The 22,595-nt window shown below is 46.4% G+C and overlaps 1 protein-coding gene across 2 annotated transcripts in view; it reads left to right on the top strand.

Moving 5' to 3' along the window:
* The window catches only part of Ephrin (ephrin), a 37,157-nt gene that overhangs the window by 5,542 nt on the left and 9,020 nt on the right, over positions 1 to 22,595 (top strand). The window lies entirely within an intron of this gene.

The raw sequence follows: 22,595 nt of genomic DNA on the forward strand, positions 1-22,595 counted from the left end.
GTTGGTGTGTGATTCTCACAGATGAATAACAAAAGTTCATTAAGAAGTGCGGGGAGAATCACAGAAGCTTGATTCGTGTCTGACGTATACGTACCGGAGTGCTCAAAGCGGCGGAAGTCTCTGGACGATTCACCGCGAAGAAAGGCCGCCTCTCAATTTTCTTTTCTCAAAAATCCATTTCTGTATCGGAGAAAAAAGATCAGTCGGTCGCGTCCCATATATCGTTGGCTCGAAAGAATATCTCATCGCTAATTGAAAGAACGTGGTGGTTCGAGGCTCGTTAAATGGCGTTCTGGGCCACTCGAGAGTGCCAGGCATGCGGAAATTGGGGAAAACTTGTGAGATTTTTCCCTCCGTCCTCGAGGCCTAAAAATATGGAAATTTCGAGTGGAAATAAGTGGCCGCGCGGGGTTGACGAGAACGTAGGCGGGGCTGAGAGCGAACACCGCTAAACGCATCGGTATGTGCGCGAGTGTGTGAACCACAACCACCGACAAAACAATCATACGAGCTTCTTCTCCAGAGCCGAAAGCACCCCTGCGCCTCCTCTTCTCAACATACACGTATGCGCGTTGCTCAAAAGGTAGGAGCAGCTGTTTCCTGTTAGAAAAGCCTCGAAAATGTCGAGAAAAATGAGAAGGAACGAGGGGATTTTAAAAATAAGGAAAACGGTTGCTCCCCGTCTGACGCGACCCTTGCAGACTCGAGCACAGACTTGTGCGTCACCCTCTCAACAATTTTCATATCTCGCTCCTTTTGCTCCATAATACAAGAACCACTTGCCATCTTTTAAGGCGATACCCCGAGCACGCCGTGTAAGCAGTAGTTTGTTTATTAGAAAAAGAGAATTCCAGTCTGCGGCGGCGTCGGCCGCGCGGTATCTCTGCCGTGTCTAACTTTCCAAATGGGCCCTGAGAGAAGTACGTGAAAAACCTTTTTTCGAGTACACCCATTACTGAGACCAGTCACGTACGAAAAGACTCCTAGAAAATCGTCTTTACGAGCTTTTTTTACGACGGGCGGGATCGATTATATCTCGCATACAACATAATTAACAAAAATCTTGACACAGGGAATCCCATAAATACTAATTAATTAGCATAAATATCAGCTGCGACCGTAGAGCGGGTTGCCGAAAAGCTCCATTATTGCGTGGCACTCGTCTGGAACGGGATTAAAAAGGGGCGGATTATTCATATCTAATTCCCGATTCCCTTTGGCATAGAAAGAATAAACGAAAGGGAATAAATCGTGATGGGGTAACCGCCGGGAAAATGCTGGGAATAACTGAATTCGTCGATTCTCGATCGCCGAGGATCCTTGACTGATGCCAAGCGTTAGAATTTCCATCGTGTACCTAATTGCGTGCACGTAGCTGCATCGGTGTTTGACCAACGAAACGTTGTAGCAGTCCGATCGGGGGTGGGAAGAGATTTTATTTTTCGTTGCGTTCCGCATTCGCCATAAAACACCACGTCCGCGCGTGTAAAATGAGTAGATGCGCTTTGAATTATTTGACGTCGGCATAAGTAAAGCTCGGTGGCGGGATGCACACGAGTGTGAGAGGGTGCGATAACGGCGCGAGATGGACAAAAACGGCGGGGGATTGACGAGGTTTTTGGGGGGGTTTTGTGAACGCACGAAACCCATAAAATATATATGGAATCGTGTTGATCTAGCCGCGTATCGTTGGGGAGGGCGTGCGCGCGGGGAGACCGGATCGTCATCGTTTTACTCCTTCGTCCGCCTCCTCTCTCGTTCTCACCCTCGAGACTGTTACCACGTAGATATATAACAGCGTATTATCTACACGCTAACTTGTATACACAGCCTCGAACGTGTGTAGGTTTTAAATACACGTGTACAAAAGACCCCGACGAAATCGTCCAACCGTGAAGATTTCGCGCTCAGGATAACATTTTAAATTAAGATTTGGTTACAAGCACTACAATAATGTATAGCGCACGTATATACGTAGATAAATGTATATGGATCAGTGGGTAGGTTGGTGTGCGAATAAGGGAGGGAACACTTTGCCCTCTCGCCTTTCACTGATGCGATGTGTTTTCTTCGTATTATCTTGTACAGTAGATCTGAAATAAACGAAGTGAGAGAGGTAATGAGCAATGATCTCCCTCTCCTCGGCGCCCTTCCTTTTTCCTCGTTCTCTCGGATCGTTAATTCACATATATATCGTAATGACGTTAATGCCCGATGTTTAATTTCGTGAATATAATTTATTCAAAGCCGAATAAAAAAAGAGGCTCCGCGCGTGCGGCGATATAATAACGTGCGTGCGTATGAAAACGTTTGTGGGCAAAAGGAATGGGAAAGGGCGGAGATTCGAAGTATTTCGTCGAGAGGGGCCGCCGAGCGGGCGTACGGAGTGAGAAATAATATGAAAATTCCGATAGCCTCCTCGAAAGCGTGAGCTGCGGTGCCGTAAACTTTCTTTCCCCGCTCGCCCGCGAACGCCTTTTTTTCGTTCACTCTCGCGCGCGACCGAGCGAGCTGAAGTACCAAAAAACCGTATTTTTCCTCGTGGAATTTATTGATGCGCCACCTGAATAGACATTTTTTTCGGATCGTTCAACCCGGAAGAACCGAATTTATTCGTCGCGTAAATGCACGAGATAATGTCGTACGGATCTCGAGAAGGGGAAGCACCACCCGAGGATGAGTCAAGAGAATCGAAATAATATAGCTGTCGCGAGATAAACGAGAACGCGAGAGGCGCACGAGGAGCGGGAGAAAAAACGTAGTAAAAAGCAACAACAATAACAAAGGAGCAGAAGAAAATGAGGATGAAGAATGAAATTACAGCTATACGCGTATAGCCACTTGGGACGAATTTAACCTTATGTATATATACTTAAAAATGTATATGTACTTTGAGAAAAAACGTGTGCCACGAAAAAACGAAGGACATGCGCTAAAGAGAGCTCATACATAAATATATGTGTGTATATATAGAAAAAAAACGATGGAACGATGAGTCGAGGATGCTTGCCAGAAGATCCGCACTCTCGCAGCTCCGTTCTCATTTGTCTTTTCGCTTTTCGAGCCGCGCGCATAATACGAGAAAGCACATATAAACACATACATACAAATAAATATAGATATATATATATATATTTATTTGTACCGTAGGCTTCTTTGATTCGTCTCATTTCTTTCTTTCCAATCTTCTCTCATCTCTCCCCCCCCCCCCCCTCCCACCCCTCGCCATCTTACTCGCTCTTTATCTTATTCGCTTGGTAGCTTTTCGCAAAGCAACCCCTCCCAAGAGCCCTCTGCTTCGTCGTTTTTCGCGCGTCCGCTCATACCGCGAGAGAGAGTACGTAGCGCTCGTATATACAGTTATACCGCGCGCGTACGCGTAGAACTTCACGAAGAAGAAACGCGCAGCGCGCAAGGGCCATGCGGTCGTAACACACTCCGTTTCGTTTCTTATTCGCTCTCTCGTCTTCGGGTTACTTCTTCCGCGTGGTTAAAGAACCCCAAGGGGCTTCCTCGTGTACTCTCTCGACAGAGCCCGTCGCGCAAAGCCCCGCGAGAGAAGAGCGCGAGGGAGAAAAAGCGAGAAGAGCCTTTTTCAAATCGAATCCCTCATTGTCGACTGGGTAATTCGAGGAGGATCGAAATAACCCATTATCCCGTAATGAGTGGAGCATTCGCGATCCCGGGTGTTCCGCATCACCGCCGCCTTTCGGACATCTCTCTCTCTCTCTCTCTCTTTTTCCCTTATTCTCTCTTTATCCTCATTCTCTGCTCCTCCCGTCTTTCTCTCGTCCTTGCACCGACGTTATCCCGCAGCGCGTACACGCATGCGTCTCTTAAAATATATATATTTGTACTTGAACAGCGCATATATACATTATACTACAATTTTGAAGAGCGAGCACCCTCTCGATCAAATCCCTAAGATCTTTGGCCTGTGACCCCGCGCCACCGCACTCTTATTTCATCCGATCCGCGCGCCCATGAAAAATCCCCCAACAATGATTTTTCACAAGTCGATTAAAAACCCCGAAGTTTTGGCGCCGCCTCTTTTAACGACGAATCGCCTCATCGATTCTCGATGGAAATTGACGCTTGGTGTCAGCCAAAGAATATTTATAAGATATTCTGGAATGAAAAAAAGAGCAACGATTCCGATACGAGGTATAAGATTTTAATGCGAATTAACAGCACGCAGTCGGCTGTTTCGAAAAATTTATAAAAACACAAGAAAACTGAATAAAAACGTCGTCGGAAATATGTAAATTTGAAGTATTTTCCTGTTATTCGAATTTCTCGTATATTCGTGCTCGAAAACTTGCACTCTTCGTTCGCACCGTACCGAGGTGAAAATAAAGAAGGAATGTAGAAAATTTTTCAAACTCCCGAGCCCTTTGGCTCGCTGCCAAAAAAATGTCTGTAATTTAATTTCTATTTTAATTGAATTTGCAGCGAGATATTAATATTGAATAAGATGCGAGCCTGCCCGCTGTGACGATTCGACCAAAAGTTCCAAGTGCGCGGCACAGAGAAAAAGAAAGAGAGAGAGCAAGCAGGGGAGAGAAAAAATATTGAGCGCTCACCTCACCACCTTTTTCTTGCTCGGTGTTGAGCTCACCGCGAGAGTAATCGACGTAACAAGAGTCCCGCGAGTTTGAATTCTCTCCGGACCCAGGAGCACGACTGCAGCTCGCTGTGTTCTACTCGCACCGAGGCATTTTTCAAACTCCGATATACATATATAAATAACATAAGCTCGAAGGTCCGCAAGAGTCCTTGTTTGGGAGGTCCATGCCACGATACACGCGCTGTAATCATCAGACCGAGAGATGCTGTATTCGCACCCATCCACACAGATGTAGCTTCGCATCGATTCACAGCCCAGTTATTTCGCCTCATATCTTCCGGGTGCGCGAACTTTAAAGATTGAGTTTCCTCCCGTCTCTCCCTCTTCTCATCCCGAGTCTCGAATTTACTTTCGATCGGTGCGCGTATACGCGTGTATATTTATATATTACGAAGAGCCATAAAAAGCACTTCCGTATGTACACACAGTTTGATCGCGCGAAAGCTCTTTTCGCCGTGTCGGCATGGCTCGAGCCCCTCAAACCGTTTGTTCATTAACCGCATTAGAGAATTCGAATGGTTGCCGCGAATCGAGCCGTTGAAATAACGTCGGACGTCGTCAAAGCTCCGAAAATAAACGAGGAAGAGAACAATGACGCGCTGATTTCATTCGGAGATTCTAAACGAGGCCGAAAAGTCGCTCAAATCTTCTAATTCACGGCCAAGTATCATCATGCGTACAAACGCGTGCGCGCTCCCATGTTTCTCGTGTTATTTGCCCAAGGGGAGAAACGCGACTTCTCGCTTTGCCGAGCGAGATGGACGGTGCGAATTTCCATAGCGGGCTAGCAGGATACGCGCATCCTCGCAGAAGGGTCAAAGCAGGTCGGGGTCTCTTCTCACCACGAGGTATCCACAAATATATATTCGTGGGGAGAGCTTCGAGCCGCATCTTTGATACGCCCGGCGCCATCTCTCGGTGCTCGACTCAACTCCACCGTTCGACAACCTTCGAGCAGTGTGTACTCGGACGTTGCCCGATGTACGCACGCGGATCTTTTCAACATTTTCGAGCACAAATCGTTTTCGAGAGGAACGCGCCATATTTATTCTATGCGCCGTTCTCACGCCTCGACGTTCTTTCTCATTATCACTTTAGCGCTAATGATTTCCAACGACCGAGGGAACCGAGTCTGCGTCAATATTTAACGGCAAAACAAGGGACTCTCGTTATCGAGAGACAAACTATATTTATGTGCTTTCGCGAAAAGGACTTAAACATATTGTTTCGAAGAAGTATTTCAAAGTGTGCCATTGCGCCATACGATTCGTCCCAGCTGCGCACTTTTCGTGTACCTATAAAGCTCTGCTGAAAACACGATCCCGCGAGTACTTTTGTCATTTAATCAAAAATTAGTAGCGCCCGATCGATCTTCAAGTTATTTGTTTTTTTATTTACAATCCTCCCGAACACGCACCCGCTTTTTCCATCAACATTACCGCCTGCTCCGAAATCGGATCTTTTCTACTCCTGTTGTCGCGAGGATTTTTCGGCTCGCGTTGATTATCAATCGTGTGAGACAGTGATCGAGCGAGATGAGTTTTTATTCCCAGTGGTAGAGCCTTCCAGGACACACCCTCGATCGCTCCTCAACCTTCTGCGTAATCTATCCCCGCAGAGATGAGATTCGAGGAAAGGTACCGCGGGGCAAATTCCGTATATATATATATATATTTATATAGAGATAAATATACGTATAGAAAGATGCACACGACCCTGTCCGTACTCGAAGCAGAACAGCGGCAGAAGCAGAGGGAGGGAGCCGCGGCCCTACCTCGATCTCGAGGAATGCCATAATCTAGATAACCGAGCATAATAGAATAGAAACTCGGAGAAGGCGAACACGTCCGTGTAGCAGACGAGAGAGAAAATTCAACGAGCGAGAAAGGCCAGGAGCCCAGGCAACCAGAGTCCCAACTTTCTACCTCGTTGCACTCGCCCTCTCTTTTGTCTACGTCCCAGACCTTCTCGACACGAGAGACTCCCTTTTCCTTTTCACTCTTCATACGAAATAATATATTACACGCACATATTAAATGCATGAACACACGACTGCGTGCACGATGTATTCACGGAGAGTATCATTCGTACCTGGATCAGGAAAGATTCTCAAACGGTCAACACGACGAAGTAGCAGGTTTATTTGACGTTTGTGAGCGATGCGATTAAAGAATTTAGCTATACTCGTGTCCCGGCGAGAAACGAGTTTTGTTTTCTCGAGCTCCATTCCTCGATGTTTTTAAGCCTTTTTCCCCGTAAACTCCAACTATTTTTTATTATTTTTGAAAGGAGGCGTGTGTTTGTGTACTTGTATATGAATAGATATGTACGCAGAGCCTATTCGAGTATCTTTCACCTTCTTCGAACATTCCTTTTTCCCCTTATTTTTTATCTCCCATTTTTTGTTCATATATCCCCGTCTGTATTCTGTGTTGAGCCGCGCAATTATCGGATGTACGTCGGTGTTTCTCGAAGACTGGGCGCATATGATAGCGAGAGTGAGGGAGCGAGCTCACTCTATAATTTCGCACCGATCGCCTCCCTGCTTCGATAAGCCTGATCTCTCCCTCTTCATCCTCTTCTCGGCGGCTGCGCTACGTGCGCGCACACGCCCGGAAGAACGAGAAATAAAAAAGGAGTGAGGAGATGTTGCGAGTGAAAAGAAACGATGAAAAATAGGCGAATCGAGAAAAAATGATGGAAAAAAGGAGGAAAAATAATATAGGTACAGGCACGCGGATAAACGCGTACGTTGAGCAATTATGATTCGCGAAACGAGTAACGAGTCTATGCGTGTGGGGTTATTATTACTGCTGTTATATTCTCTCTTGTACGCGGTTATAGACGCGCGTACACGCAACGAAGAGAAGCGATCCGTGTCGCCAAGTACAAAAGAACGAGCTTCCGTTTCGCGAAACACAATTATTTTTGCAATGATTTTAATTCTCTTCTGGTTTATTTCTGTCCTGTTCACTTTGAGCTGCGATTCATCTGAATTTGATTTCGTTGTTTTCTCGAGAGAAATCGTCGTCCGCCGCGGCAGCACCGCGTCGAAGAAAAGAAGTTTCACTGCGCCCGCTCGTACACGCACAAAAGTGGGAGAAAAACTGGTACGCGTCATTGCGGTGCGTGAGTGATGCAGATTTTTTCATCCCTTTGGAAGCCGCAGCGAGAGTTGGCCTCCGGAGAAAATTAGAGGAACCATTTAACCAAAGCGTAATTATAAGCTGAGCGAAGAACACCGTTTATACACGAGCCGTTGCGTTTCTTATATCCGCGTTGCATGAGAATCATCGAATGCAACAAATTTCCGTTGACCGGAGTCCGTTTTTTTACAAAAAATATCCATTCGAGCGTTGCGAAATCGGTGAGATTAGGCCGCGTTTCGTCTCTCTCGAGGTGAAAAACAGCGGATAAAAGCGTGGTCCGCGCGAGCGTCGCTCAAGTCGAGAAGAAGTTTAACAGTAAAATAGATATAGAAGAGAAAGAGAGAGAGAGAGAGAAATAGAGAAAGGAGGAGGCAAAAAAAAGAGTAATAAAGTACGCGGACGTGTGTACAGCACGGAGGAGAGCAGTGTCTGTTAGTGCCACGATAAGCGCGCTAAGTTGCGATTTGTCGGCTAAGGTAATGTCCGTAAATTGTCGGGTTTGCGCTCCGAGCGCTAGCGAGAAAGTGCGCCAAAGTGCCTAGGAGTTTTCCACTGTGTGAGTCTTCGCACATACAAATATACATTTATATGAACGTATGCATATATGTGGAGCAGAGTTATGAGCATTTGTGTGTGCGAACGCGAGCGTGAATGTGTTTAGGGGTACGTGGATGTGCCTACAGATCTTTTCTCGCGGCGGCATTCCTCTCGTAAATTGTCGATAACTCATCGAGAATTGACCGTCACTTGGCGAAGCATCACATATATACGCGTTGAAGAACGTGTTATCCCGAGAAAAGTAAGCGCGCGCGCGCGCGCGCGTTCATGATGATGATGAAGAAGCTACGATTTTCTTTCTCCCAAGCCTCCCCGCGCTCGCGTCTCGTCCGTGCAGTCTTTGTCACAGTCTCGCTCTCTCTCTCTCTCTCTCTCTCTCTCAGGGCCGTTCGCTCGATCGTACACATCCCAGTTACACACGTAACAGCTCACATCCCTCGCAGAGCATAATGGCCCATAAGACTGGACGTTCCCCCGAATCGCTTGTAGCCGTTGTATATGTGGTTTGTCTGAAGTTTGCCCCTCGAGACATTCCCGAAACGATGAAAAATCCCCATTCGGAGAGAAGGTTACGCCATACTGGAATCTTCCGGCGATAAATAAGCCCGTCAAATATACGAAATACGCGTAAATCCTGGATGCGGGGCGGGGCATGGAGGGCCAAGTATTCAATTTGTGGGAAGAGAGAGAATTAAGCCAAATCACACGTGTTTAAGGAGAGTCTCCCTGGAACTAATGTGGCGTAATTTTTCGCAGGAGCAAAAAAAAAAAAAAATTCATTTGCAGTCGGAGCAATAGTGAACGATGAGATATATATATTCGTGGCATGGAAAAGCTTGATAAGAAGCTTCTTCGACGGAGTGACAGATGTAGCTACGAACGCCCGAAGGAGGAAAAAAGTTGGTATGAAACGAGAAACAATATGTACCGAAGCTTGTTGAGTTTTTGCCGGAAATATCTTAACTTTTTCTTATACACACTCGCAGAGCTCCGATCGCTCTCGTAATGAGAAACGCGCGTGCGCTCTCGTATCTACATGTATACGCGTATATAAAAGCAATGAATGAGTTCAATGTTGGCGCAAGGGACAAGTATATATACATTAAAGACGAATGAGCGGAAAAAAGAGAGGTGAAAAAAACGAGGAGAAATCCCTCCGGGCATCACCGCGCTTCTCTCTTCAAGAGAGCGTTGCGTTTTCATCCCGAAGGCATCTCAGTACACGTTTGACCAGCAAACGGTCCAGCGGATTCTCCTCTTTCTCTCTTTCACCCGCGATTGTCGTCGTCGCCCGGCACTCGAGAGAGTTTTATGGTTACCGTTCTTGAATGGAAATCCCCCCCCCCTCCCTCGCTCCTCGCTCCTCGCCCTCTCGACGCCCCCTACTCTTCTTCTCTCCGCGATTCTTCCCTCGAGGGGTTTATATATATGTATATACCGATACCGATCGATGAATGGTACTATGGCACACCGCGGGTGCGAGAATAGGGACCATCATCCGTCCAGTGTACGAAATAAATAATAAAAATAGGGACTAAAGTGAAGAAAAAAAGAAAATACAGATCCTCGGTCTCATCCATGTTTAATTGTCGCTGCTCTTTCCTTTTCCCTCGTTCCTTTTTCTCATTTTTTAATCCATTTTTTGTCACAAATATTATTGCGCTTACCGTGCCACGAGCAGGCTGAACAAACATGAAATCTGAGAGGCCACGCTTTCCTCGCCTGCTAGACCGTCGGGCCGACTGAAAAGTTCACGTTTCACGCTTCGAAATATATTTTTTTTAAAATAAAAGAAGAGAAAAGAAGGAGAGCGCGAGGAAGAATTTCGTAGGGAATATTTTTTCGTGTTCCGAGCCTTCTCGGTTCGAAGATTGTCTCCGATTTTTCATCCCTCTCGTCTAGCATGACGCGAAGAATTTTGACTGAAGGAAAAAATAAAGGGAAAACACTGTGGGCAACGCCGGGCTAAATTTTCTAGCGATTCAAATAGATCGAAGATAGGTGCGGATAATGCGCTGACGGGGTGTCGCAGCAGGACACTTCCCGATACGTCATACTCACACAAAGATCCGATATTAATATTATCTAAAGTTGGAACATCTTGGTTGGAAATGAAAAAAGTAAAATGATCGTTTATGCGTCAAGGGACGTTAATGACCCCCGTAGATATGCACTCCGAGAGATTTTCTTCCAGCATAAAAACACAAGCTCGCGTATTTATATATATATATATGCACGCCGTGAATAAAAGTGAAGCCTGAAATTGATTCGACTCAGGTGCTCAAGACGAGGACACGGAAAGAGGGCAAAGCGATCGAGCACACACACACACACACACACACACACACACACACACACACACACACACACACACACACACACACACACACAGGGCAGGGATAGAAAATAAGCGAGGAGGAGGACGAAGAAGAAGAAGAAAAAGTAGCTGCGCTCTTGTGAGAATATGCTGCATCTTGTTGCGCACCGATCCTCGACTCGGATCTTCGATACATCGTTCTCGATGTTGAAGAAAGCCCCTGCGCTGCCACGGCCCCGAGGATTATAATACCGCTGGAAAATGTGCGGTGTAACGCCTCGTAGAACGATATTCCTCGCGGACGAGAAAGATTCGTCGAGGATGACCATGGGATATTTAACAACCCAGAGATGATAGGGCGATGGGGGAAGGAAAAAAATGAGAAAAAGGAGCGAGAGAGAAAGAGAGAAAACGTATATAGAGGGATGATGATGCGAAGCAAGGATGCTGCGGGAAACCAGCAGCGATCCTTCACCGCGCGGCACTCGGGGCGGCTATATTAGACCTGAGAGAGACTCTCGGCGAGCAGATGCTTTACCCGCTGGGCCAAGAGAAAAATCGAAGAGGGAAAAGTCCCGGCTAGGAGAGAAGGGACCAAGGAGAAGAGAAAAAAGAGGCAGCTGCACCACCCCGGCTCCTAAATTCGAGCTCCGTGTTGTGATTTCACCCCCGCATCCCCTCTCAGCAACTCTATAAACGTTTCTCGTCTTGGATTACCGTACCTATTTTAAAGCTCCTCTTCTTCTCATTTTCTCTGCTCCGTAGTCTATTATGCAAGGGGGCTCTCCACGTGACTTGAGGAGAAAAATAAGTCGTTTTATTCCTCGACAAAAGCCTATCGAGAGAGCCTCGTGTTTCCGACGTTTACCGCGTTTAAGGAAATACGTAAACACTTGTCCGTTGAATTTTAGACACGAGGAGAGAGACATAAAGGACGTTATTGGGTTTTATTTTTACAATAAACCATGTCACACGTATTCTAACAATTTATATAATTATCATTTTACGAGTGCATGCATCGTATTTGTTTTTTCATTGCAAAGAAGCACTTTTCCGAGCTGCGTTCATGCCTATCTCGCGTTTATTCGTCGTCTCGTTCCTCGAAGGATATCATCGTCTCACGAGCGAACGAGAGGTGTAATCTATACTTCGTATTTGCTTCCCTCTCCTCGCTCTCGCTCGCTCTCATTCCCTTCCTCTTTCGCTCTCCTCTCTTGATAAGGATATCGTTCTTGGTAATCGTAGGAGTAAAAGCGACTCGCACGGCTCTAGAGTTTGAGCTCTGCATATGTTCCTCCGCGTCGAACATATAATACTTCGTAAACACGTATATACATGACGCATGTACTACTCACAAACTCGTAGTCAGCAGGGAACTTATCAGTTCGCCAAAGTCTGGCTGTCTTTTCTTGGAAGGTGTATACGCGTCTGTGGCGCGAGGACCTCTTTCAATATTTGAGGATCCATGCTGTGTTGCTTGTTCATTTTAAAAAATAATATTCCTCCTCTACGGAAAGGCTTTCTCGCAGATGTTCCAACGAGTCATTGCGTTGCTCCGCGACACGTCCCTCGGATAAGAGATTTCGTATTCACGAGAATCCGCGACGGGCTCGGCTAGCTGCTTCCAAATCGAGAAAAGCGATCGCAGCGCAATGCGAAGAAGGAGGGCGGAGAAAAGTGGGTTTTTTTTGTTGGAAAAATTCGTAGAACCGCGATGCGTTATTAGAAGCGAAAAATCCAACTTCGAAGTTGGTAATTCGTTTTATAATACACGAGAAGACACGAGAAGGAAGTTTCGTGGAATTTGCGTCGCGAGTTCGGAGCACGGGAAGGGCGAGAGGGCCCCAGGGCCCGGATAGACGAGGTTGTCTGAAAAAATCTGCGGTTTTGTACACATACGTATACAACGCATAATGCCAAAGACTGCTGGACGCGCGGTTATCGAACTTCGATCTCTTCTGGACCATAAGATGGGCTACACGGTCGACGGGGGAGGGCCATGGGGTTTCTTGGGATCCCGGGCGAGGTAATCGATTACCCATGAGACGTTTCCCTTCGTTTTTCTTTATCTCCCATTCTCTCTCTCTCTCTCTCGTCTTATTTTTCTCTTACTCATACACATCCGCCAGGGCACACGTACAAACACGTACGAGAAGACTCGAGATCGCTTTTAAAGCCGACGACGCCAAAATTTATACCTGGCAGGGCATGCAACGTGCCGAAGTGTATATCCATGTTTATATGAATTGGCTTCATTGAGTGAGCGAGAGAGGGAGAAAAAGAGGCCAGAAGAGAAGATGCACCCTCTCTCTGTGCCTTTTCAATGGAGGCAGGGCATTCAACGCCGCCCTGCGGACTGTGAAACGAAAAATATATGCTTTCGAGCAAACCCAGATGAGAAGGAGAAAAAAAGAGGGATAGGAGAAAACACACCCTGTATATTAAAAGAGGAAACATTCGCTCTATAAGTCGTCCATAGAGCCTCGAGGAAGAGACCGAAAAAAATATATACGCACACGTGTGATGCGCGTCCTTACAGAACTACCGATGCCGAAGACCAACGAGATTGGAAAGCAGACGGAGAAAAAAGAGAGGAGGTGAAATAAGAAGACGAGGAAAAGGGCCAAGAAGAAACATAGAAGAGAGAGTCGAAACGGAGCGAAGGTTCAACGAGAGAATTTTTCAAAGGTAGAACACCGAGCGAGAGAGCGGTAGTCGCGATTTCTTTTGAACTCAAACTGTGTATTAGTGGATATAAATATATATGTTTACATATACATTCGAGCTACATACATGTGGGAGTGATATAGAAGTCCGTGAGTCCCGAGACAGCGAAAGATTAACGCGTCTCCCCGCATCGGAGATGAGAGAGTTTTGTGTGTACCCTGCGAACCCTCCTACGGTCGCGAAAAAGCATTTTTATTGTCGACGTATATGTCCTCTATAAGCCGCTCTATTCTTTCCGTTCAAATAGCCCGGAATTCGCTAATTTTTGCGTTTATAGGGGCACTTGCACGATTTTATTGGCGCATTAATAAAAGAAGTGATAAAAAAAAAGAATAGTGTACCATAAGAGCGAAAATTCCTCGAGGAATTTAAGATTACTCGGTAAGGAGTAGCTGTCAATTTCTATAGAAAACTGCTCTTCGCCTATTATTTTTGCTCCGCGACTCTCGAGAGGTTCGACGCTTTTTTTCTATTCTTTACCTCTTGTGCCGCGTCCTTTAGCCTCAAGTGTTTTCAATTGTGCGGTTGATCGGCGTCCAACTGTAGACTCGAGTGTGTCGAGCGGTTCGCGCGCAGCTATACACAACGGGAGAGCGTGACGATATTTCATTCAGGAATTTCTCGTACTCATTTCTGTTTTTTTCTCCCTTTTCTTCCCTTTTTCCTCCTGTACCTTCGCACTTCCATTTTTCTCTGGCTCTCTCCCCCGGCTAACCCGTAACTACACAACTGTAATCAAGTCAGTATAGACCTAGGGCACGCGGAATCGTTGTTGTTGAGAGAGAAGGGCCTTTCCTGAGGCTTTCCTTTCGACCGACGAACATAAAAGTGGAGAACCGAGTGCGAGAGAGGGAATGAGGGAAACACTGAAAAGAGCGCGTGGAACGCAGAAAGATGGCGATTTTTCTTTTTATTCTTCTTCAAGGGCGCCGTCACGAACTCATAGATTCTCCTGAGGAAAGACAGTCGAAGATTCGTGTTCCAGGTATTTCGGAGGGACAAGTTTCATGGCCAAAACCCAGTGTATCCCCCCCAATGGGGTCGATATGGGCGTGTATCCCTTCGAAAATATTCTCCTCTCTCTCTCTCTCTCTTTCATCTTCTTCCAGGTATTAACTGCATGCCTGCTCGACCTTTTCCTACTTCATGAGGATAGAGCTCCTTCGTCCCTTTTTTCTCGGAGCCCATATCCATGGTATACCCTTAAAGTGTCCTCCCCCCACCGCCCTGCTCCCTTCGGCGATCCTCTACTCTGCTGAAGCCAGGAACAGGGCACTCGAAGTGCGAGGACAAAACGCAGGGATGCTTGGATCTTCGTAAACTATCTCATACCGTTAGGATCCATTTGTCTACGATCTTAGAAGTGAGACAGCAAGAAGAAGGACTCCGAAGAACTTGGTCGGATTTACACCGTGGCTTATGGTTTGCTCGTACCTGAAGAATATCCTCTTCATCCTACATATCCCCCCTCGCTTTTTCTCTCTCTTCTCCGCTCCTCGTGACCGCGTCTACATATGCCTCCCTCCATATACATTCATCGCACTGAACCATCCTCGAAGTCTCGAAGACTTGCGAGAGCAGAAACCGAGGATTTTCGGGTCAGGTTTGACTCCCCCATCATTCTTTTTTCCACTCTGAGAGCCCAGACACAAATATTCGAGCGAAAACGTTCGCGTTCTCCCTTAAAATTCAACGTTTGGCACGGCGCTAGCCACTTTTGCCTGGGTAAATAAACGCAAAGTGCGTAGTCAGGACAAAAATCCTGACGTGTGCAGCGTCAGGAAAATATTCTCACGTTTCGGGCTCATCTCAGCATTGAAAAAGCCCAGGAAAAAAGATAAATTTATCCAAGGTACGAATTTTATGCTTGAAATATGTGTTTGTACTCGACAAACGAGAATTTTTATTGGCTTTATAAAGCGCGAATCTCGGTTGTCTGCTGAATCATTGAAACTCCAAAGACTCCGGCTCTTCTAGGCTTGTACTTCGCTTCCTGATGGACCAAACACGTGGAGTATTTCACGACGTGAAATCCCAGCCCGGTCCCGTTCGTTCTGAGGGACATTAACGGGCACCACCGGGTGTCTTGCTTCTCGACGAAGATTCATATTCTCTCCAAGAGTGCATGAACGAGAGACGCTCGTTTGAAGAATTTTTCCACCACTCTTCGTCTTGCTCTCTCTCTCTCTCCCCCCCTCGTCGTCCTTCTCAGCTACGACTTGGACCAGAAGATCGAGAGGTCCTCCTCCGCACGGTACGAAAGGATGTCGCGATTACGGACTCGAACCAACGACGTATTCTATACGCGAGACGAAAGTATTGCAAAACTCCAGGCGAGAAAAGATCTCGTGGAGAATACCTTTTCTTTCTCCCTTTCTCTCTCTCTCTCTCTCTCTTTCTTCCTCTACTAAATTTTTTGTTTCTCTAGACTCAAGCTGCGGTCACGCGAATCCGTGACTGAATCTCCAGAGAATCTCGGTTGTCACGCTGCTGGTGTGAAACGTCACGGCACGAGGAAGTGACCCCGAACTGTCCTGTACACCACAATAGCAACTATATACGTATCTCTACGTATTACAGTAACCCATGCAAGCCATAGGAGACATTCCCCGTTGTAAGTACACTGTGTACGTACAACTGGATATAATAATACTGAGAGACAGAGAGAGAGATGCACCAACTACGGAGAGATATATAGCCTCGAAGATCCACGGGCACGACACTACGTCCATAAACAATGCCGCGCAGCTATCTTGGGATATCAAAGGATGAGGCAGAATGGCTGCCCCGAGGATCTGTGACCCTAAGAACGGGGACCTGACCTCCTCAATCTCTCTATCTCCCTCCTCCTCGCTTTTCGTCTCTCGCTCGGATCCTCCTCGTTCTCACCCCATGCGGACAAACGCTGTGCGCCACTCTATCTTCCAATATCTCGCTTCGTCGTTGCGACAAAAACGTATCAATGCGAGAAGAACTCGCGGAGAAACGACGCCGAGAGATCCATCACGAATGGTGATTGAGCAAAGAGCTTTATAGGCACAAGCGACGCCGCGCATGCTGCATCTGGGTATTCTGGATCCTTATCACAATCCGTACCTGACTGCAGCGATTGAACCTTTGGCCTTTCCTTCTCCAGCGTTGTTGCTGCGAAATTAGAAGATCCGATCGAGTATTTCATTGGTGAAATTCGCGTCGCGAATCGACATTTATATATTTATTATTACAAAAAGACACACCATTTTAAAAACTAATTCTCGCATCACTGTTTCCACAAGATTGTTAGGAAAGTGTGATGTCGCGCGCATGGCAGCCTCGCGAAATGAGCTTTGTGGAAGGATAACGAAGAAGAGTGCCGGAGGGTCATAAAGTATCCTCAATGAAGGAACTAAAGCGGTTTAGAGTTCTCGTTATCGCTCGGCTGTGCGCGTAAATTTAGCAGCTCTCGGTTTCCAAAGCTAAGAGTTTTCTATGTCAATTGCGCGCTTGGCGTAATGGAGACACCTTAAACTCCAAGTACGAAAAGTGTTGAAGAGAAAGGACGCGAAGAGAGGGAATGACAAAGTGAGGTAGAAAGAAAGGCGGGAGAAGGAAACCGCGAGAGAGAAATCGACGCGCTCGTGGAAACGCCTTCACTCACAATATCACCTGCTCGCCGAAATTCAAAGGGACGAAGAAACAAGCCAACATCTGTGTGCGCTTGTGTGAGTGGGTGACGTGCTCTCTCCCGCCTTTGAGAAGATCCGCCCGTCCGTCTGTCCGTTCCTTCGCTTCGTTCTCGTTGAATTTCCTCTTCTCTCAAAAGCTTCCATCTCACTCTCGTTCTCATTCCCTCCATTCGTCTCGAGGCAGAGTCAGCTTCTTGGGCTCGACTCAAATGTGTTTGCCCGTGTGTCGGATATCGGTGTGCGCGACTCGCGTAGCTCGCGCCATAGCAGCTGATAAATTAGCGAACGAGACGCGGCACCGAGAATCTCCCTTTACACACTCATTCGCCTTAGTTGTGTACTCTTTCCATCTCGCTTTCGCATTTCGACGATCCTCCCACTCCGCCCCTCATTCCGTAGCAAACTATTTCTTTCAACGGCCTCTCTGATCTCTACCGATCTCTGCACGAATGTCTAATACATATATGCGCGTACGCATGCAGCATCACGCTCCACTGACGCATCTTTCGACTCCCTTTCCTGCTGTATACACGCCTCTCGTACGCAATTTCGCCGACAAGCAAATCTCCGAGTATCGTTTTATGATGCAGAATCCGGCAAAACTCGTCACGCGCTCTGACTCCACGGCTTTTGCCGTATACTTCGTCCGGCCGGCCGCGACCTCGGACCTTTTCCCCCTGCCTCCGAATGTTCCTCCTTCGCAGTACACAATCAGCCATTTGACGAATGTCGAACGAAAAAAATGTGATCACTCAATCCCGGATAATAAGTTAATTAATCAAGAACGTAATTCGTTCGTTGATGTGTTTCTCTGATTAATTCGTTACGTAATTTCTCTGACAGGATTTTTTTCTACTTTCGATTTCGTATATAGTAATTGATTGATTACACACTATCCCCCCGTCGAGGAGAGAGAATTGATTTTTGTAGTGTGGAAAATGAGTCTCCGGCTCGGGCTACATTCGTGGATTATTTGTTGGAGAGCGTGCACAAAACTCCTCGATATTTTATATGCCGTAGAGAAATTGAACGGGCGTCATGAAAGTGAACTCGATTGCGGGCGATCGATCGCCCACGAGTCTATCGATAGCGATTTATTATAAATCGTAAACACGATACAGGACTCGACACGGAGTGAGATGAATGCGAGTTGAGTATACGTAACAGTGGAGAAGGATTATCGACTCGAAGCAGATTCCAAGTTCTGTGGGATCGGAAATGTCTCAATCTTGAATCATGCGCGGACTGTGTGTAATAATGGATGAATAGACGGTGAAAAAAGAAAGCAGCCTGGCGATAAAGAGCGAGGAGGGAGAGAGAGCGAGAGAATGGAAGACTAATGATATCAAAAATAACTCCAACTCCAACGTTTGCCACTGTCTTATATTCATACCCCATATAAACCACGAGTACATCAAGACCGCGTATAACGCGCGATTTTACCGGCATGCAGGAACTTGAAAAATGGACTGCGGTTACGCCACGATGACCTCACACTCGTTTTTCTCACTCGGCTTTCGCGAGAACGTTACTCGCCCAGACATGGCGGAATTTCGCTTTGAATTCGAAAGTATGCCGCGCGAGAGAAACGAGAACACCGGTCGTTTCTTCGTTCATTGCCACGTTATGAATAATATGATATTGAAAAATAACGTGGAGCTCAAAAAAAAAAAAATACCTTTTTGTGAGCCGGAACCGCTCGGCTTGAGTTCCGAGCCAGGAATTCATGGAATTCCGGGATCTTCGCGCATGGACTTGATTCTCTTCGAGATCTGAGAGGCTTCCGATCGTTTGAATACTAAATTTCATGGAAAATAAATGAAGCCAGAGTTAGAAACAGTGTACCGAAAAAAACTGAAGATTTAAGGGGCGTTCGCGAGCTTAAGCAAGTCTAAATATCGGATCTTCAATGCGACGAGCTTTTAAGCTTTCCTCGGGGGATCGTTGCGAGGTCTTTTGGGTCATGAACTTTAACGTTCGTGTGCCATCCGTCGTGACGCCCATCGGGACCAATATATATTCGCTGTCGTTTGAGAAAAATCTCCCCCCGGCGGGTTGCCCCTTGCCCCCGAGAGATGTGACAGTTTAGCCGGCTCGTCTCGCGAGTCGCTCCATCGCCCTGAGCAATCCGAAAATATAACACCCACCGAGGGTTTGTCTTTTGCCGACGTTCCCGCGCAACGACGTCGTCGAGAACTATGGAGCTTCGCTCCAATTCGACTTTCTTTCACTCTGTTTCCTTCTCGGTTTGTAAGCGCGTGTCGTTCAAAGCCACCACCAGCACAACCACAGGACACGAGGGAGTGTAAATATTTGAAGTTGGACCTAATAATAAAACGCTCACAGTGTTTTCAGGACGGGCTTCAAAAGAGATCGGGAGGAGCAAAGATAGATACGGAGAAATAATGACGTGGTAAAAAAAAAAAGAAGAAAAACCAGAATTCTAGTTGAAAATTTAATGGAGAATTTACGAGATTTGCGTAGCCACTTTTACCAAATCATTGCGTAGATCCGCAGTTATTATAAGGAGTGGACTTGTTATCGAGATTGCGCCTAGAACGATACGAGTCGTTAACAAGCAGCTATTTATAATTATATACTCATCGCAACTCTACTCGATAACAATTCTGCTCTTTAAACATGTATTTAGAGGAGAACTATTGTTCAATGGGTTTACTGAGAGTAGAATTGTTGACTTGCTGCAACATAACTCGACTCTTATAAATCTACTAAAGATTTTTATTTTATGCACGAATAACGTCTCTACTGTTTAACACGTCTGGACGGATAACACAGATTATTGATGACAAAAGAGGAGACATATTGGATTGTATTGATTTTCGTAATACGTATAAAAGTCTCAAAAGGAGAAAGAATGTTCGCCTCGTATTGGGCTGACCACGAGCTTCCAAGGAACGCATATAAGCGAGCAAAAGATCGCTCCTGAGATTTCATTCGGGATGCAGCGAGAGAGGCTTACATGTGGAATCTCTTCTCTCTCACTCTCTTAAAATTTTCTTCGTCGTTTTCTCTCTTTAGTAGCTATGGGTAAGGTTCAATTTTGGGGAAGGAGGGAACGCGATACGAGAGAACCTGCAGCAGGTTTGAGAGAGAGAGAGAGAGAGAGAGCTCCCTCTTGGCCCCAAGGAACCAATCACGTCGATGCCGATATCGAAAATCTGCAAACGTACATACACGTCGGTACGATGTATCACACGAACGACTTTTTTTTACCTCTTACCCCGCCCGCTTTCTCGGACCCTGAAGGCGAGCAGGTGCAAAGTTCGTGCGAGCACGGGTGCCTTAATCATTGTGTGCGTATGTGTCTGATACACATAGATCGAAATTGAGAAAAACGATTTTTGTGGCTTCCGGTGCGTACGTTAGAAACGATCGTGAAATAAGTTCGTTATAAAACGCGAACGGGCTGCTTCGGGTACGTTAATGTATTTCAAATAATTCCACGACCCATAGCCATGCGGTTACACGTTCAATAAGATCGATGCAAATAAGTCTTGTAATTTTAACGTCTCCTTGCGGAATAATCAAGATCATAGAAGACGGAAAAATTGATGAAAGTTTTTGTTCATAACCGAGCGAAATCTTTGAGCATCAATTTTATGCACGGCTCCACAATCTTTTGTTTTTCTTCGTCTATTAAGTTTTGCTTTTGCGCATGCTGACGTAGCCATCACTCGGCTCCGGGGGCTATTCCCAAGACTCGTCTTTTCGGAGTGAAACCACTCGGAGGAAAAAGAACGACGCGTAGAGACAATAGCCACTGTATGCGAAAAGCTAGAAGTGGAAACGAAGAGCGGGGATTTGTTGAAGAATTGTAGCTGTTGGCTCGAACAGAAACGAAGAAGCACCAAGCTCTGCATCTCTTCATAGCCCCTTCAAACCAAAACTCTAACGTGGAAATGCCAGTTTCTCCGTCTCCCTCGCGCCCTCGCTTTTTCTTCGTTCTTCCTCTGTTTCTCGACTCTTTTTTGCTCTCGCACTTCATCTGCGTTCCTCTCTTTGACGCTGGCGAGAGAAAGAGAGAGGGAGGACCACATAGTCGGACTCTTCTTGCTTTGATATTCCTGCCAGAATATATCCGCAACCGTCTGTACGCTATCCCTGAAACCGAGGCTTATTCCCTCTCTTGCTCTCCCGTAACTTTCTTTCTTTTACTTCGGTTTGAGAGTAGCCTGGATCCTGCATAAAACGACTCGATATAGACACACGACCCTGTACCCCGACTCTTCTCTTTACTGTGTTTCTGTTCTCTCGCCTTTCCATCCTCTTTATGTCTGTACGAATTCTCCAGCATCGTTTCCCTCTGTGCGTGTTTGCGTTACTGCCAGAGCTGGACCATTTCACTTCAATACACATATTAAGATATATCCATATATTTCAAACGATCCGACAACCTTCTTCGTTACTCTTCCATCCTTTCTACCACTCGTCCCTGCACGTACTCCCCCTACACATGTATATTTCTGGCCAAAAAGAGTGAGTGTGAGAGAGAAACGAGCCATCGCTGCATTTCCCTGCGCTCTGCATTATATTGTGTGCACTATAGCAGGGGCTCTTTTACTCCATACGGTGAATAATACCACACGAGAGTATATTTTCTTCACCCACGTTTTCCTCTCCATCTAGAGACGCTCTGATCTCTCTCTCTCGTTCTCTTTCGCTGTGTGCATACATACTCGAGAATATCCACTCTTTATGGGCCTGTTCTCATCCACCTATCTCTCTTTATCTTCACCACTTTGCTCTCTCTTTCTCTTCGGCACCCCCCCCCCCCCCTCCCGCCTCCTCCTCCTCCTCCTCTCGCGCTGTTAATCTCTTACCTCTCCCTCAGTGTTTTGTAGTGCACTCTATAAAAAGAGATACCGGTAGCAATTCTATCCTCACGACTGTTTCTACCTGTGTCTGGCATTTTGTATATCACTGTTTTATTATTATCATGATTATGTGGGTCTGTGTGCTTTGGTGAATGAGCGTTGGCGCAGAGGCTCTTTGTACGATTTGTACATCACTCATCTTCTACCTCGAGTGTTTTATCGGAGGCACTGTGCAAACTCGTGTTATTTAAGACAGAAACCTAATTAGACAGAGAGGGAGGATTATTTAGTGAGCTAAAGGAAGCTCGGGAGGCGAAATTTCGAAAAATCTTATTGCCCGCGACGTTCTCGTCTGGTGCTGGGATATTTGAGCTCTATAAAAGTATCTGCTTCCTCGAAATACTTAATCGACAACGGAAATTTTATTTTTGGCATAACTGCCTTTTCTGCAGTGATAAATTCAATAACGAGCAGGGGCCACTACGAAATCAAGCGAAGAAAGTACTTTTCGCGAGGGAGAGAGGAAGCCGGCGGGCGAGGGTCTTTTTACTACCCCCGTCGGCGGGTCCGGTGGGTGTCGCCGGCGTCGCTACACGCCTACCATTTTCATATTTCGATTAAGCTTTTTTAATCAGTCGCCCCTGCGATGACCAAGTTGGCTCGTACACGTCCCCGGTAATCGATTGATATCGCGTAAACGCGCTCCTTCTTTCTCAC

Source organism: Venturia canescens, chromosome 7, assembly GCF_019457755.1.
Source record: "Venturia canescens isolate UGA chromosome 7, ASM1945775v1, whole genome shotgun sequence".
Taxonomy (NCBI): Eukaryota; Metazoa; Arthropoda; class Insecta; order Hymenoptera; family Ichneumonidae; genus Venturia; species Venturia canescens.